The sequence below is a fragment of the Chrysemys picta genome, unplaced genomic scaffold (genome assembly GCF_011386835.1).
Source record: "Chrysemys picta bellii isolate R12L10 unplaced genomic scaffold, ASM1138683v2 scaf3016, whole genome shotgun sequence".
Classification (NCBI taxonomy): Eukaryota; Metazoa; Chordata; order Testudines; family Emydidae; genus Chrysemys; species Chrysemys picta.
The window spans coordinates 596-7,000 of NW_027055718.1; the positions used below are offsets into that span (position 1 = coordinate 596).

Consider the following 6,405-nt stretch of genomic DNA (forward strand, 5'->3'; position numbering starts at 1 on the left):
TCAATGTCTTCAGGTGCAGTGCCCTGAATGCATACTAACTGTATGTTAATGAAGGAAAAATACAATCCAAAGCACTTGTAAAAATAGAAATAACTCAATATATTAGATGCCAGAAAATCCATCTCAGCTTGTCATCCTGGCCATGTTTGGAAAATGCCATGGTCGCAAAATTGCACATGAAAAATCTTCCTAGACAGTTAATAAATTCTCACTTTAAAGTTCTGCAATTACTGCATATATCTCCCATACCAAAAATGAGAAGCAGTGATTAATAGTAATGTCTTATACTGTCCTTGCTCCAAGGAGTAAGATTCAAAATTACTTTTACATTTACAGATTCAGGGACAGATTTTCAACATCCAGCAGTTCCCTCTGAGAAGAATAGGAGTGCTGGGGCTTGAGATCTTTTGCAAATCTGGTCCTTTAATTTCATTTCTAATGATTTCACTAAATATTTGAAAGAAAATACATTTTTAAAAAATCTGAATGAGTCTGACTCTGAAAGTTTTAGCCAAACTCAATTTTGTTTTTTTAAAAACTCTTATTAACGCACCGTTTTTGTTTTGTTAATTTTGCTACTATCACAGAGGGAAGTGTCTGCAAGGATAGTCCAAGTAGTAACAGCTGAAGCTGTAGCAGTCCTGAAAGGTGAACAGGAAAAAGAAGCCCAGCACAAAGATCAGCCTGGACCATTACCTTTAGGTAAAACAAGGCATTTGCAAGAGTGGGGAAGGTATCTCTGTGTGTGCAGCTGTATATAAATATAATTATTAATATCAGGTCACAATATATAATGCATGTAGATCACAAAGGTGGTGCTGATATTCATGGATAAATTGTAGAACCCTGGGATAAATTTTGTAACCAGATAATAAATAAAATGTCATATTTCCCCAATTTATCATGCACCTTTGACTGCCTCGCTGACCCTATCCTCACTAGTCCATCTCCCACTAGGTCTGCATTACATTCTCTGAGCAACTTCAACCGTTATTGTTATTATTGTGTTTATTATGATAGTGGCTCGTTAACTGAGGTGCAATTTTGCCCGAAAGTCCCTAATTCAGCAAAAATACTTAACACAGGCTTGACTTTAAGCATTTGCTTAAGTCCTATCGAGATCTATGGAATTTAAGCGCACACTTAACTCCTTTGCTGAGTTGGGCCTAAGTGAGGGCAGAACTAATTACACAGCCTGGGTGTTGAGACATTCTTCAACATACTCTGAGAAACAACGTATATGTTTGCAATGATTTCTGTTACAGCGCCTGTAGGTACGAAAGTACATCTGTTAGTTATTTAAATGTGGTTGTATGATCTGCATTGGGATCAAAAAGCCAGTCTCAAGAGGAAGTATTCGAGGCACTAGGTCTGGTCCAATATCCAGTGAAGTCAATGAAAGTCTTTCCATTGATTTCATTGGTCTGGGGATCACATCCTAAATCATAAATTGAGACCTAGTTGCTTGCTGGAATCATTTGCAGCCCAGGAAATACTATGGCATAAAGTTTAAAAAACCTGATAGATCCCAGTACTAACTCTGAAGAAATTCTCAAAACTATTTCTGTGAAATCAGATGAAGAATCTGAGTATACCTGAGAGATACCTTGTTTAGGGCTTAATCTTGCTGCTACTGAAACCATTGACAAAACTTCCTCTGACTTCAGTGGGAACAGGATAAGACCCTTAATTGGGAATTAATCTAAAACCTTAGATTAGGCTTCAATATAGTGCCTTCCTCTGATGAAATACCATGATCAGGTGGCTGACAGAAGTTCCCCATTGACTTGTTTTCCTTCCTTGGTGATGCTTCCAGCTGGTACCTTTCATACTTTGACAAGGAACGTTTGCATATATTATGCAGCTAGCCCTGAACCCAGCAGAAACAAACAAAAAAAAATACCCAGGTTGTAATAATGTAAGAACCCAGCAAAGTGCTGTTTGTCCAGCTACCCAAAGGTAAACTAAGCTTGGGATTGGGTGCCTATTTATCCCTTTTCCATATGATCGAACTGAATCTTTAAAATCTCACTGATTTAAATATGTTGCCATCCTAGGTTTGTGAATGAAGCTTTCTCAAAATCATGAATGAACAATAGTATTGATCTGGCTAACAGATGGGACACAAACACAAAGGACTGATACTTTTTTATTTTATTTTATTTAATTTTGTTATACCCTGGGACCAGACTCTTGAACGTAAGGCAGGGCACCTGAAAGGAAATGTTTTCCTTTCATTATAGGTTTAAAATAATACATTGAAAAAGGGAGTATCTCTGAAAATCTATTAGGCACAACCTCCATTTAAGTATTCTCCGAATAGGCCAGAATTGCAGCTTGTACTCGGCATCTAATGGTTTCACAGGAATTAATTGCTGTATCTCATTTTCTCATTTGCATTGTTCAATCTCTAGCAGTTGAAGAATCAGCTAATCTGCCTCCTTCCCCACCTCCATCACCAGCCTCAGAACAGACTGGAACACTGGCAGAAGGTAAGGGTCCCCTGGACATTTCAGAGTATATCTATCGAGGAAGGGAACAAATGCTCGTACGAAGAGGTGGGGGAAGTAGTAAATGGAAATACTTCCTGCTAGCTTCAGCTTAAAGAGTAAGCATTCCCCAGCAATGCAGTGCCATCTGCAAAGTGACCATAACACACAAATGAGATATATACATATACACAGGGATAATTGGAAGTAAGCAAAAATAAATACACAGACATATATATATATATATATATATATATATGAACAATAATTATTAATAGATATTACAAGCCAAGATGTCTAAATAGTGAGACTTCCCAAGTGTGAGCCTAGAACGTGGTGTTAAATATTGATTACTACAGTCTGTTAAGATGTGTTTAGTTGGAAATTAACCAGCATTAATGTTGTTTCACAATCCAAGTCCATACAAGCAAGGAGATTCAGAGTTTGATTATTCTTTCTGCTTTCCAGCTTTAATTCACATGTCTGTGCCTTGGTGTATATGGGGATTCTGTACCAGGGTGCCAAAGTGAAATTCTACTCTTAAAGCAAATTATACTTTCTGATCCACACAGTAGTACTCAACGTCTGAGATGACATTCACATTTTCCATATCTGGATGATTGGCTGAATTCAGACAGCTGAGCCACATGGTAAACTATGAAAAATCTCTCTGCGTATCAGTTTTTAGAAACATCAATCTATTCAAAATCAGCAAAAATATATTTTCCCAAGTATAGATTTTGCTCTATCCAGATGATTGACACCACAGAAAAAACCTGCCACAAACTTCTGAGCCACATGTTAGCTTGCACATATGTGACATTACTAAGCAGACTTCATCTATGTGCATTAAAGGCTGGCTAAAGTCAATGTATCACACTGCAAAACATCAAATAAGCATGCCAGTTCTACTCTGGGCTCCCAGTCTGTCAGTACCGAACAGGTGGTCAAACCCGCTGGTACCCTTCTCCACACTACTGCCTACAAAGACATTGATCACAGCTGCATCAGGAACAGGGTGCAGTGCATACCTGGACCACCTCCATATACAAGGACCTGCATCCCAAAAGGGCATGAGGCTACACATAAAACCTTCTTGTCATGACCTGCTCCTTCCTGGGCACACACCATATTTATCAGGGTCTGTGGATCATTAGTGCAGCCATTTAACCTCCCTAGTCTTCTCGGGATACGTGTCTATTTTGGCTGCTTATCCTAATTCTGTTTTCGAGGGCCTTGCAACTCCCTTCCAAAACCCACCAACTGACTACACTTTCAACTGCTTGGTTTGATAAACAGTAAATTTATTTAACCTGACTAGACATAACAATGGTCAGTAACCTTTCTAGTTCTTGCACTGAAAGGGACATTCTATGCTTTAGAGAACCTAGTGGAGCTTCCTCTCCTCACAAAAGCCACCCAAAGAATCTTCTCTCCCTCTCCCCAGGAGTCAACTGCTGTTCCTTCAAATTAACCCGCCGCCACCGAATTACAAGCTGTCATGGCTGACCCTTCACACAATATTCCGTAAAGATAAGGTGGTTGTTGAGACCTCATCCCAAATTTATTTCTGAACTTGTCACACTTATTTGAACCAATCTACCTGTCTTCATTCCAAAACCCCATTCCTCTCCAGTGGAGAAGAAATTCCCCCACTTTAGATGTTTGTTTTTAGGCCTGTGATAGGACAGAGCCCTTCAGACACTTCCTGTCTTTTGTTGTTGTTGTTGTTTTGGTTGTTGCCATTTCTCGTGCTTCTAAGGGACAAGTAGTTTCCGAGATAATATCTGAACCTAAGTGGGTTACAGTGCATTTCAGGCTGCTATCGCATGGCTGGTATCAAAGCTTATTCCACTAAAGTGTGCTTTAGAAACATCCACATACCTGAATTTTGTAAGGCAGTTAGTGGCAAGCAGGACTCCTCAATCCCATCTTCCAAATGGGCCTCTGCTCATCAGTCATTTAGAATTGGAGATGCATCTTAGCTGACATCTTGAAGAACCACAGTTACTATAAGGTAAGTAACCATTCTGTCTTCTAGTGCAGGCAGTGCCATCTCCCATATCCTCCACTGTCTGAAGGGAACTGGAAGTTTTGAGAAAAGCAGTTGGTTCAAGCTAGATCCAATAAGATGGTGACGTTATCGAAAACACTTTGGAATGGGCAGCTTTTCATTTTCATTTTAAGAGAGGGCCTCTCACCACTGGGGATCAAAATGGTGCTTACTGCATGCATCAGTGCTCCTAGATACATTTGCTACATAGCAACAATTGCCATAAACAACTTCTAATATCTAAATAGTAAATAACTGAATATTCAGACCATGCTAGACATATTTTTAATGTTAGCATTATCAGTAGTAAATATCCTATTAAAGATAAACAGGGTGAACTAAATACACTTATGAGATAACTGCTTCACCATTGGGGTAGGTGTGTACATTCACTTGTAATGAAAGACTGTTGTATACGGAGTCATATTTTTCTAAAGTAATGTGCAGTGTTGAAAGGATAATTTACTTTAGATAAGAAGTGAGAACTAGTACATATTCTGTTCCGTAGATTGTGCTCTAAACACAAGCACGAAGACTTAAGTGAACTACTTATATAACAAAGGTAGCCCTTTTGTGTGTGTGAATTATTCAGATTTTTCTTTTATGAATTGGTTCATTATTTACAATTATCTGACAGATGGTTTGAGCATGTTTCATCCTGTGGATTAATCTCAAGTATTTGCTGCTTCAAGGATTTGTTACCTAATTTTCTGTCCGTTCTGTCTGGTCATCTGTTTCTGCTCCCTTTGCAACCTTTCTCTTCCTGTGAACACTCTAGGAACAAAAATGTACTTGTACTGCAAACGCCATTAAAGCAGATTTTCTGTCTATTTGAACCAATGCTTATTCATGCTCATTTTTTATCATTAACCCAGCTCTAGTGAAGCAAGTCTTATTCCCATTATTGTGGCATAATGAATTCTAAACAGAGTAATCTTTGAGCTGTGTGCACTATCATGGACCTAACTCTTCATGCTTCTGTTTTGCTGCAGGGAATGTACAAATACCTTGAGAGGTGTTTTTCAGACTTCAGGCAGAGAGGCTTCGTTGTTGGATATGACACGCGAGGTCAGGTGACCAGCAGCTGCAGCAGTAAGAGGTATGAGGATTGATTCCATTTGAAAGACTAGAATTTTAAGTGTGGCTTATAATGGTTCTCTTCATATGGGGAATTTTATCAGGAATTTAGTGTATTCTCTATTTATATTTCTGTAGTGCCTAAGAGTCCTAGTTATGGACCCCTAGTGCTAGGCGCTGTACAGACCCATAACAAAGACAGTCCTTGTCCCAAAAGAGTATACCATGTAAATGCACAAGCACTCTAAACAGCAAGACAGTCACATGATGTAGAAATCACTATATGTGTGTGAGACTTAAGTGTGAAAGGAAACTTAAAATACTAAGCCCTTAACTTGAATACATCAAAAAACTGCACGACTGGTTATCAGTGTTTTGAGTATTGAGTTTTATTGCAAAACTGTAGTTCTAACTCTGTCAAACTACACATCTGATTTAAACTTTCACGTGGAAAAGGAGGAATTCCTCCTTCAACCCTATGTAACTATTGTGATACCTCTTGTAGCATCATACACTGATTTGTCTCGGCAGTATGCAGGCATTAACGCAGTCACACAAATGAGGAGTCTTTTCTAATTTCATGCTTAAAAAAATCCAAACTTCTACAAATATAAAGGTGCTTAATGCTGCTGATTTTACTAAAATAGCTCAGCCAGGCTGGTAGACTACTTTAAAAAAACTGATTTAGTATCCTTGCCTTTTTTTTTACTTGGGTAATATATGGTTTGAAATGCAGAGAGAGAATTCCTGTAACATCATTAATTCTCACTTGATCATATTACTGGG

General features: G+C 38.5%; 1 long non-coding RNA gene across 1 annotated transcript; it reads left to right on the forward strand.

Annotated features, from left to right (window-relative positions):
• Nucleotides 1-543: 543 nt before the first annotated feature.
• Nucleotides 544-5,641, forward strand: LOC135980390 (uncharacterized). The gene is made up of 3 exons (XR_010597482.1): nt 544-702; nt 2,415-2,492; nt 5,535-5,641. It is a non-coding gene; the product is annotated as an uncharacterized LOC135980390 (long non-coding RNA).
• Nucleotides 5,642-6,405: the final 764 nt, after the last annotated feature.